This window comes from Parasteatoda tepidariorum, chromosome 1 (assembly GCF_043381705.1).
Source record: "Parasteatoda tepidariorum isolate YZ-2023 chromosome 1, CAS_Ptep_4.0, whole genome shotgun sequence".
NCBI lineage: Eukaryota > Metazoa > Arthropoda > Arachnida > Araneae > Theridiidae > Parasteatoda > Parasteatoda tepidariorum.
In genome coordinates, this window is record NC_092204.1 from 83,343,593 (window position 1) to 83,356,716 (window position 13,124).

General features: G+C 30.2%; 1 protein-coding gene across 2 annotated transcripts in view; it reads left to right on the forward strand.

Moving 5' to 3' along the window:
- Nucleotides 1-13,124, forward strand: part of LOC107441065 (uncharacterized) — an 87,148-nt gene that overhangs the window by 48,591 nt on the left and 25,433 nt on the right. The window lies entirely within an intron of this gene.

A 13,124-nucleotide genomic window follows, 5' to 3' on the forward strand; every position in this document is an offset into this window, starting at 1 on the left:
ATAATGGCCGACGACGGGCCGGGATAGCCTGGTCGGTAGGGGCATGGGCCCATATCCAAGAGGTCGTGGGTTCGATCCTCGACGGCCGAAGACTCCCCGTGTAGTAAATGGTGACTGATGCACGTTAAATCTGTCGAGTCTCAAAGTCCTCCATGTTCCCACAACAAATCAATACCTCTGGGGGTACTGATCCAGGAGTTTCCTTGTCTTCTGGATTGGTTCAAAATTACAAGGCTACGGAGTTGAACGTAAGTAGTCGTAAACCCATGAAATTGGGTCGGCTGTTCAACGACGGTTATAAAATAAAGTAAAATGGCCGACGACGACGCCTTCGTCAACTCTATTCGGCGGAATCTCTAGTTAGAATTTGAAAAATATAGCTCACCGTAAAGATTCTCTTTAACTTTTTCTGTCAAAATCATGCAAATTAAATCTTGCAATACGCACTTTTTAAATTTAGGTAGATAGTATATTTTCTTATTTTGGACTTTTAATAATTTTTTTTTCGTAATTTACATTAATACACATTTTTAGCATTTATTAATTCAAAAAATATAATAAAAGCAAATCTTAAAAAAAAGAACCCAAAAGACAGGCAACTGTGCAGTACTAAATTACTTATCCTAAATAACTAATCATATAATTTTATAGCTAAAAATTTTCGAGAAATAAATTCACAGAATTTCTAAAAATCAACAAGCGTTTTTTTCCGTCTTCTGAGAAAGTGATGCCTTTATTATCATCATTTTCTGGATGGTATATTTCTGTGGAATGATATGCTCTGAATGATATGCTCTCATCAAAAGTTAGATAAGGGAAATTTAATCTGAAATCAAAGGTGGCGAGGGAAGAGGCCTTGGAAGTTCGAAAAAGCGAATTTCGTGCATGTGTCAACTCAACAAACGCTTGTATTTCTCATTCATACCGGGCATTAAGCAATGGCACTCCTTAATCTATATTTTAGAATTCTTTTCAAGAATCCAAAAAAATATATATTAATAAGGAGTCTCAAATCCAAAGAAAAAATCCAAAGAGATGGAATCCAAAGAAAAATGAAAGCGATATTGAAATCTAAAGAATCATTAGTGAGGACGGCGGTACTAAAGACATCAAAACCTGTTTGATTTCCCGAGAAAACAGAGAACATTTGAAAGGCGATTGATAGAAACACCTCTAAGTTTAGCTAGGCAATCAGACTGGTATTTATGCTCCTCATTGTGACTTTCGCAGAAGCAATTCTATATATTATTTATGAACCGTGATGGCTCAGGGGATAGAGCGTTCGCCTTCCAATGAGGTGAACCGAGTTCGAATCCCAGCAATGGCTGGTCGAAACGAATTCCGCTACCGGCTTGCACCGACCACGGTGCTGACGTAAAACATCTTCAGTGGTAGACGGATGATGGGTTAGAGTCCCCTTGCCGCCTGGCTAGCCGTGGGAGGTTTTCGTGGTTTTCCTCCCCATGTAACGCAAATGCGGGCTAGTTCCATCAAAAAAGTCCTCCGCGAATGCAAATGTGTCCCAATGCTTGATTCAGAAGTTCCCTTGTCTTCTGGATTGGGTTCAAAATGACAAGGCAAGTTGATCATTAGTAGTCGTAAACCCAAAATTGGGTCGGCTACTCAACGACGGTAATAAATATAAATATATTATTAATATTTCCTATTTATTTTCGATATATTTGCTTGCGACCTTATTGCATACTATTGAGAATTTTTTTGCTATGGATTCCAAAAATATACAATAAGCTATGAAAATGCGGATGACAAGTTATGAAAAATTGTCCTTTTTTTAAGTATTCATTTTTAAAAGATCCATTTTATTTATTTTGTAAATGCACTCAATTATCGAAGTCTTTATTGAGTCTGTCAGATCATACAACTAAATTGAAACAATTGCTTTTGTAAAGGAAATAGTTTAACTTCAAATGTGATGAATACGTCCTAACCTCTAAGCGATTTAGATATACTGTAATGTAATTATGAAGATAGGATCGGTGTTGAACTAAATAAACCCGTTGTGTTACCTGATTGTTGGGTGAAAGCGAGAACTGAAATAGAAATTACCCTGAATATTCATACTTTGACTTCCTGTTTTTATCTACGTTTTATTTTTTTCAAATAATTCCTTCCTTTATCATCACTTGAAGTCATTTAATTTTGGAAATGAGGAAATTACCGTCAATGATACCCAAGTGAGGTTTTGGTAATGATAATTTGGTAAGTGATTACCATTCATCATGAATAGGATGCAGTAAAAATAAAAATACATTCACTCGTTAGATCTATAATCTTATTTGTTTTCCGGAGTTAAACTAAAGGTTTTTTACCTTCAGAAAATACAATGAAAAGCAGTAAATCAATACATCTTTTAATTCTAATGTGAATAGTAATAATAATATTCTATATTTTTAGTAGCATTGCATGGAAAAAAAGAGCCAAATTATTGTGGTATATTTGAGCTTTATCTGTGACATCAGAAAGTTTTCCTTCGTAAAATATAAATCATACTTTTTATGAAAAACAATGATCATCAATGCATATTTTTGCTTAAAAAATAAATCTTACTTGTTACAAAAAAAAGAGTGTAAATGCATATTTTCAACTAAAAACAAAATCATATTTGCTATGAGAAAGTCAATCGATCTATACTTTCGACTAAAAAATAAATAATATTTTGCCTTAAAAAGCCTACCAATGCATATTTTCGACTTAAAATAAATCCTATTTGCTTTAAAAATTCCATCAATGCATATTTTCATCTAAAAAATAAATCATATTTGCTATATAAAGTCCATCAATGCATATTTTCAACTAAAAATTAGATTATATTTGGTATGAAAAATATTCATCAATACATATTTTAGACTAAAAAAATCAATAATTTTTTGTTACACATAGCGTCTTTCAATTCATATTTCCGATTAAAAATAATAATATTTTTTCAACAATTCTCTAATTTCGTTATTTCAGAAAATTTTCGTTTAAAAAGGTGCGGTTTTTATATGTGTCTAATCATTCATATGTGCACGGAAAATTCAACAGGCGAAATAAAAATTTACTAGCATACATTTTTTCTTACTTTTTAAGATTTTTTTCTTATGATTCATTTTTGACAGAGATAAATCACTTCTTGCTCTTTTCATCAGTACATAACACTCCACCTATTTTCCCATATATTGCCGCATTTTTTTCTTGTTAAAAAAGCAAGTTTTGAACACCCATACAAATACTGGAACTCGTTAAACATCCTACCTCAAATTTTATGCTTAACTGAATGTAAGAAAAATAATACACTTCTGCAAAGCTAGAGAATCATCAAAAGCATATAAGACATAATGATTGGAATTGGCATAAATAAATTCCTTTTCTACAAAACCCACGTAGCAGCAGCTATTTTAATGTTATAGGGTCCTTGACATCAGTGGGAGTGATTAAATGTCGTCTTCTTTTTGGTATTAGAAATTAAAAATAAATGTCAAAGAAATTAGTTATTTTCCCAATGAACAATCTTAAATGCGACAGAAATTTATCTGTGTAAAAACTTGCATCTAGGTATTATGTATGTAGTTGCAAACATTTTGAGTGAGATTGAACTTCATTTAATATTTATTTATTCTTCATGCTAGTTTCAAGTTTATCAAATGTCTTAAAAAGTTTATTTCAGCAGTTTAAGGAGATTAATTGAAACCTTAAGAGGACGTTATAGCGGAAGAGAAACCATTCATGGCAAATTCTGTTTCACTTCCATCAGTTATTAAAAATTTAATGAACAGAAAATTTAAAATGAGGTAAACAAAATGTTAACCATGAAGCTTCAATTGTTGCATTTTTTTTCTCCATAATTTTAAAATACTATCAAATTAAGGTAAAATTACTGCCTAACTGCGTAAACTTGGAATGATTTATTAATATTTTGAAAAAAAAATTTCTATTGGCTTACCGGCATTCACTTTTTTCTTTACTTTTTCGTATTCTTAAGAAAGGGTTCCTTAAAACAGTAAAAAAGTTCAACTTAAAAAATAAAATAAAAAAAATTAAAAAAATAGGTAAGTTCATATTACTGATTTACATTACACTTTAAAATATTCATAAACAATAAATGCCTAAATGTTTGAAATAGAATTTTACTTTTATCGAATAACATTGATATGTTCTTTTAATATGTGCAATATAAAGAATGATGAAATGTCTTCACTAGCAACAATAATATCGATTCAAATAGTAAAAAAAATAAATATGTTTTTTAATTATAGCTTAGTTCGCTTCAGCTTTTCGTTGACAACGCGGGAAGAAAATTTCATCGGTTTTGTTACAATATGCATTAGCATTTTCATTAAAAATAAATATCTAAACAATTGAAGTAAAATTGGACTTTTTTTGAGTAATACTGATAGGTATTACTCAATAATGAAAATATTGAAATATATTTACTAGCGACAATCACACAATAGTGAACAATTTCATGTATGCAGCTTTTTTTTTTCGTTGCCAGCGAGCGAAGAGTAATTTCAGCGAATTTCTTTGGATTGGCGATAGGGTTTCATAAAATGCAGATATTTTTAAAGAAAAACGTCTAATTTGTGTACAATAATAAGAAATAAAAATCGACGAATCGTTTCTTACAATGTTTTATAATTGTTTTATTCAGCCTTTACCCTACAAAAAAAAGAAAAGAAAAAAAGTCATATTCTGCTATGACGTTCTCCTCTGATGTCATAGCATAACGTGACGTACTTTTTTTCCTGTTTTTCCTCTTTAATCCTTTGACGCAGATGACACGTCAGTATTGCTTTTAGATACATTTTTTATAATTCTATAATTACGAGCAAAAATACATTTGGGTATTTTTAAATGATAAAAAACAGTCTGGTTACTAAAATCTGAGAGATTAACGGAATTATATTTGTAATAAAATATAAAATCCAAAAAAAAATAGTTTGAAAATTTCTTTTTCTTTATTGATGATCAAAAATGTATCAATAATTGATTTTGTAAATTAAATAAACGTCAGTGATGAATAACTGTTTTTTCCTAAATTCAAATAACTGCAAATAAGTGCAAATTTGAAAATTTTTTGTTTGGAAATGTGCCGTCTTTGGAATATTCAACCTTTAACGCAGAAAAGACACCGGTATCTTATACTGTATTTCATAACATAACTGTATTAGAATGTTAAATATAATATTTTTCACTTATTTTGACCTAAATGAATACAAAATAATGAAAAATAATTTTAACAAAAATTCTACGTCAAAGGGTGAATGTATTACTCCATTGAATTCGGCGTGTTGAGAATTTAGCATCTTAATTTCAGATAACCAATTAGTTCTTCAACTCATAGTGCAACCAAAAGCAGAACGAATGCCGTCACTTACAAACGATTTTTTCGAAAAAAAATAATTATATTTAAAAAATAAGCTGAAATATGATGCAAACCGAAATAATAACAGTAAAGGTCAGTATAAGCGAATCTTCTACTGGAAGTTGAAACAACTTCTGGAAATAATGCCCCCTGTCGTTGAGAACACGAAACTTGATCGAGAATTAAGTCAATAACTTTTTATTTTTTTGGCTGTGTGAAATATAGCTAAACTTCACGGCCTTCGTACAAATCATAACTTCGAAGGAATCAAATTGGAGTAATGAAAACTGGAAATCTCAGTTTCAGGCTCAACGAAGCATGGCTTATTTCCGATTACGTTCATCATCTTCATCAGTTTGATTTGAATACCATGCCTTTACTGTCAATCCGTTATCTTAAGCTCAACAAACTCTCGATTCTCGATGACATGTTGATAGGACGTAAGAATGATGGAGTGCTTTTGATGATATACCGAAAATTCAAACTGACAAAAACTTTTAAGATTCTGATGGCTGCCAGCGAGATACAATGCTTACAAAGCGTGAAATCGTTATGTTTATAGGCATATGAAAGTTTTATGCGAATTAAGAAAAATACAAGAATGATGGATTTAAGCTTTCAATCTCTTTATTATCTGATGTATTGAATTGTTGTGATAAAACTGTTCTACAATTACGAGTTGATGCAAAACGCAGAAGAAATATTTTTTGATGATGATGATATGTCAAGCGGAGTTAAATGGTACAAGCGCTGGAATCGCTTGTTCTGTGGTAATTGTAAATGACAATACACGCTCAAAAGTAAGCTGATCAAACAGATTTTTAAACTAGTTTTTATATTTTATTTTATAACAGGCGTTGAATAGTTGAACTAATTTTGAGTTTGCAACAATCAATGTTCAACTCTGTTGCACTGAAATTTTGAAATTTATCCAAAAGACAACGGAACTCCTTTATCAAGCATTGGGATAAACTAGCCTTCGTGGAGGACTGTTTGATGGAACTAACCCGCATTTGCGTTCCTGTAGAGGAAAACTACGAAACCCTCAAAAGTTAGCCCGATGGCAAGGGGATTCTAACCCAGGATCCGTCTACCACTGAGGATATTTTGCGTTAGCAGTGTGGTCGATGCGAGCCGAGAGCAGAATTCATATCGACCAGTCGCCGCTTGGATTCGAACCCGAGTCACCTCATTGGTAGACGAGGGCTTTATCTTCTGAGCCACCACAGCTACTATATAAACTAGGTTGGACGAAAAACCACAGGAGAAAGAAGGAAAGGTCAACCCTCAGTGCGTCTAAACTGTAAACTTTTGACAGCTCTTCTGACTAAAGTATGGGGATAATTTTTTTCATTTTACGGTTATCCTTGCCCCATACTTAGATGTTTAAGAATCTAAATCGATCAAAAAAAGGTATGTTTATGCAGGCAAACGTTTTCGTTCTTGATAATGTAACTTTATTGATACCCAGCACTTATTAATTTGCATATTTGAAGTGAACCAAAGATTGAATTTTAGTATAAAGGGAAACCCAATTACTAGTACAAGTTATTCAGAGTGATATCTTTATATATCCATTTATTATTTTAATTTATTAATTTATTTTTGTTCACTATACTGATAGAACGAGTGGGATGTTAATATACAATTTCGCAATCTAAGATTCTCTTTTAAATTCGTGATATTTTAATACATAGTAATAAAATTATGCATACAATGCACAAAAAATTCCGCACTTCTGGACACCAAAAACGATGATAACTACTTTACACCGAAGTGGCGTTCCATTACACCAAAATTTCTGTGAAAAACCTAGAAATTTCTTTTATAATACTTGGTGTAAAGTAACCACCATGTTCGTTATTTGGCAACACTAAAACTTATAATTACAGTAAGACATGATACACATAAGAATCAGCAAATTTATTTTTACAAGACAATCAGTAATTTAGATAGCACCAATTCTTAAAATGAGTATGTAAATCAGATATACGCGTAGCAGAGAGACGAATTCAAGCTAGGTTTATTCGAGCAAAAGTGGATGGAAATTATAAATTTTTTCTTTTGAGTTTATGACTACTAATATTCAACTTCGTTGACTTGCAATTTTAAATCCAATCCTGAAGACAAGGGTACTCCTGGATCAAGCCTTGTGATAAACTAGCCTTTGATAAGGTTTTTTTTTTATGGAATTAACCCGCATTTGCGTAACATATAGAGGAAAACCACGACACCCTCCCAAGGTTAGTCCGACTGCAAGGGGATTCTAACTCAAGTTCCGTCTACCACTGAGGATATTTCACGTCAGCACTGTGGTTGGTGCTGGCTGGGTGCGGAATTCCTATCAATCAGCTATAACTGGGATTCGAACCCGGGTTACCTCATTAAGAGGCGATAGCTCTATCCCCAGAACCATCACGGTTAAAATATAAATATCGTTCTTACACAACATAAATCATACATACATCAATTTAACGATGAATTTTAGTTTCTGTTGATGAATAGCAACATTGGAGGCAGCCAGAAGCACTCGTCAACTGGTTATCGATAGCAAACAATTACAGACGAAATCGAAACGCGCCAACAATAGAGTTTCCGAAAGAGAGTGGTAATATTTAACCTATGGTGTAAAGGAGATAGGAAAGCTCCACTTGGAGTTAACTTGAGGAAAAAAGAGTGTTCCTTCTCACAACTTATAAGGTTGCTCATAATCAAACTCAGAGAGATTTGCACCACAATTCTTATAGATTATTTTAAAATAAAACGCAATTACAAATACAAACGCAATCGTAGTTATAAAATAGCCATTTTTTTCGCCAGATTTTCAAAGCTTGTTTTCGAAATTTAATTGCATAGCAGCTGAATCGTTGCGCGCTACATTATCTTCAAAAAACAAAATATTTTTTAAAGTGGATGACTTTCTCTGTTTTATTTCCTCTAACTGAAGCAAGGAAAAACCCTGCAAAATTAAGTTATTCTACCTACGCCTTAAATACGCCGCAATCATAATTTAGGGACACCTTAAAAACAGCGCTTAAATCTAATTAGTATTCGTGAACAGTTTTGAAATAAGTTAATACAGTCATTAAAACATGATGGCTAGTTAGTTTATTCATGGAATCTACTTCAGAAATTGTAGATTCTTGTTGAAACGTTTGTAGCAAATCAAGAAAAACACTTCTAGATTATTATCATTTCCATATCTGATACTTTTGGAAAGCTGAAAAATACTTAAATCAGATATAGAGGATAGAAAAGCTTTAGGTGTGATAGATAGAAATGAAAGAGATTTAGAAATCGCGCATTGACATCAAAATATTGAATATTAATGGTGGTTTTCCATAATGCTGAAGAAAAATAAGCTTTAAAAGTAAAAAGTGAAGTTTAATGTTCAACATTTTTTATAGTCGTAAAAAATGTGTTGACATGCGTATGGAGACATTTTTTTTCTCAGCAATTTGGCTTTTTTATTTATAAAATTTTTGGAAGAAAATTATTTACGAACTCAAAGTAGAAAAAGGAATCAAATAATCTTGCATCTGAAAATTTATGAGGTTTTACCGTAACGCAGGGTTGGCATTACGGTAAAACCTCATGCGAATCATGATTGAAATCGCAATTTGAATTCTTTGATATTTTTTAAAAAATCAATGATTTAAATCAACTATGTTTCTTTCTTTCTTTTTTTCAAATTGATTTAAAACAACTTTTTTTAAAAAAAAAGAAAAAAAATTATTAAGTCGAAATTTTTTTATAAATACATTGTTTAGAGTGTGATTTCTTTTAAAGTATGATTTCATTGATAATGAAGGTTTTATCACAACAAATGAAAGAGCAAATTAGTTTTTTTTTTCAAATAGACTAATAAATAAATAAAATTATAGACTTAAAGCTAATCAGAGTAACGTTTAAATGTTAAATCATAATTTTCCATTAGCTGTATATAAAATTTTTTGCTGATAATTAATATATTTCAATTATACCCATAAATGCCTCTCCTGGGGGTAGAGATCTGTCGCGGTGACGATTCTACTTTTTTCCCGAATACTTTTTCTAGGGGGGAGGATAGTAAATTCCTTATCTATATCGTAATTTATGCAGTAATAATTACCGTAAAATCACTGAATCACTCTCATTTAAAAAATATTACTGTAAAAGTTACGGTATAATATTTCACTGTGATAATGGATTTTACGGTAAAATGGAGTTAACGGATTATGCACCCAAAGTGCCGGTACTTTATACTATAATTTGATCCGGAATTTTTTACAGTGTAAGAAAAATAAGCTTAGGAATTTTATTTAATTATACTTATTATATAATAGAAATCTTTTCCGTGTTCAATACTTCATCGTCACAAATTTCTTTTAACATAGAAACATTTTTATGATGATTTGACATTTACAAAATATTTGACAAAATATTTTATTTCGAGCTTGAAAATTTAAAAAAAGGAAAAAAATTGAAAATGGATAAATAGAAAATGAACAAGTAATATTTCTTAAATGATCATTACGACACCTTCTCTTCTGATGAATTTTCAAGTGAAAAAACTACTCAAGTCTATTATTTTACAATGTTGATTTATACACTTTTTAATTTTAAGTAAAAAGAAAATAAATAAATAAAAGAAAAAGACAGCTCAACCAACATTTGTAAAATAAATAGTAGACACAATTTAATCAAAAAATATATGCTCTTTTCAAAATCGTCAAAAAATTAACACAAATATTAGATCATTATAAATAGAGCTTTTTGCCAATTGCTTTTTAAATGTTTCTTTTTTTTGTATTCAAAACTTTCAAGCATGTGAGCTAAATATAGAATTTTTTTTATTATTCTTACATAATCAGATTATTAAACACACGTAGAATTCTAAATGACGTCAACTATTAAGATACGATCTCAGCTGTTCACTGTTCTAATAAAAATGTAAATACATACCTTTTGAATAAATAAAATGATTGTGTGTATTGGAATAAAACTGCTATAGAATGTATGCATCTACGTTCTAAAATGTATACAATAAAGATAAGCGATTAAAACATTATAGTGCATAAAGTGAAGTATTCTTCAAACAAAAATACACATAACTAGTATTTTAATACATTAAAAAAAAAATATTTTTCTCTTGTGAATTTAAGATGTTTTGAAATATTACCGCTTCGTTTTACTTTATTTAGGTGAAAATGGCAGAGTTCTGAAGAGTTTTCTATTATTATTATTACTGGAATGAGTAGCTTTGATTAAAAACTGCAGATTTAAAATTTATCTTCATTTAACGATACTAAATTACTCATTATTATTGATTTATTCATAATAAATTAGAGTGTTCCATAATTACCGCCCTTAAGGGTCTCCTTCAGACAGAAATTTTACTTCCTCCATGTTAATCTATGGACAATGAAATGTCCCGAAATTATTTATTTATTCAGTAATTCATCAATATTTTTGCATAATTTTTGAATGTTCATTGAAATATATTCTACTGGACTTATTAAATTTTTAATTTTACGTTTGTAAGTATTTTTAAAACTTTTAAAAAGTAAGTACTTTTTAAAAGTTTTTAAAATACTTACAAACTTAAAATGCAAAATTCGGTAACTAAGATCTGTAGAATTCATTTAAATGAAACAAATATTATTCAGAAATATTAATTAGCTACTGAGTAAATAAGGAAATTCACGACATATGGTTAACATGGTAGGAAAATCGTAATGGTTAACATAGTAGGTGTAGGTTAACATTGAGGCAGGAAAATCTCTCTTCTGTCCGAACGCGAACCTTAATAATTATTTTCAAAAATTAAGTTAAAAAAATAGACACATTTTGGGTAGCAAAATTAATTATTAAAAAAGGGAGCAAATTAAAAAAGCTATTTAATTTTTTTTTTAAAAAATAGTGATAGGAAACAGCAAAACTAGTTTGATTGTCTGATGGAACTGGGAGGTGTTTTTGTTACTCGCCTTTCAACTCCTCAGTAATCAAATAAGTCTAGAAATTTTCAATTCCGCCTAGCTCAGCTGTCATTTGTTAAATTTCGTTTTTGTATTTCCCTTAATTATACATTAAATAGAAACCCATAATCTGGTGAATTCCCAAAAAATATGTTATGGGTGGTTATTACGACACATCCTGCAATTCAATTCATACAAGAAAATGCATTATAAACTGTTAACGAAAAAGAACTAAAAAATTATGTGTCTGGGTATTTAGTTTTATTTATATAAACTATTTTTCTTAATCAATATTGCCTTATTTTAAATTTTAACTAAAATACATTTAAAAAAATGTAAAAAATTTTTTTTGTTTTAATTTAAAATAATTATTTGATTTTTTATTAATTTTCAGAAAATAAAAATAACAAAACTTTTCAGACTTTGATAATTTAATTTCAATGTTTATATTTAAAATTTTAAAATTAAAGGGATTATTTCAGCAGAATTTAAAAATTTTTGCTGTGCTGGTTTCCATGTAAATGCTTTTTTTTCTACCATTACTGTTGGAAATAAAAGATAGTTAAACTATGAAATGTGCGTTTTTAATAACCCAACACAATTTTTATGATTAATGTTCGAAAAGTAATTAATCCATAGAGTACACTGCTTTTAAAGCCACAGTGTTTTGTAATGACGGCCCTTAGTGTATATTTTTACAACCCTCGCTAAAAATAAAGTCAGAAAAGTATATTAGTGGCCTCAAGGGAAAAAAAACATTACCGTTTTCGAACGAATCACCAATGAAGAAGACAGGGCTGAAAACATCATCATTCACTACCTCATTGGACTTCAAGGTGTTTTTAACTATCACCCTTCAAGGAACACTCTGGATAATTGATATGATACTTTTAAATGTGTTTTAAAGTATTGCGTGATTATTAACTTCATTCGCTTTAAAAATATACAAATTGGAAATAACAGTCGATATGTTTCAAGCGCTCAAAATAGTCACCCATTTTCAAGACTTGCAAAACGTGAATGAGAGGAAACAAAAGTGATTTGAAATATAAAACGTAAAGTTGGCAACGAAAAATAAAGAAATAAATGTGAGAAATTTTATACAAAACATATCGTTGGCAACTTTGCGTTTTATATTTCAAATCTCTTTTGTTTCCTCTCATTCACGCCTGTCATGTCTTGAAAATGGGTGCCTATTTTTGAGAGCTTGAAACAAATCGACTGTTGTTTCAAATTCGAATATTTATGAAGCAAATTAAGTTTTTAGTTAAGTAATATCCTATCGCTCCAGTTTCGTGGAATTATTTATTTAATATATTAAAAATGGTTATTTCCTATTAGATCAAATTGCCAAATGAATGATTAAATGATGAAAAAAATTTGTTTTTCATCAACTAGATTATTTCTTGCACTCTTAAAAATATTCTGAGCAAAAGATTATTTTTTTCTGAGTAAAAGAACTAGAACTTGAAAGAGTAGGTATAAAATTTAAACGTGAGTGGAAGTTAAATATATTTTCTCACGTGTTTGGACTCTTCGTATCAGCAAAAGTCAAAAACCGACAAAGCAAACGTGAGGAGTTTCAGTGTCAAGATTTGTTGTGATTGCAGAATTGGAAAGGAGGCATGAAAACAATTTAAATTGAAACAGCTGCAGCTTTGTTTGCGCAGGAACTACCTGAGAATGCGCCATTACAAGAATAAATAATATGGGTAAACTTGAAAAAAGATTTTGCCTACGGAAAAAAACATTCGTTTCAGGAATAAGGTTAAAAGGATAAAAAGTATGGGGTCACCATAAAC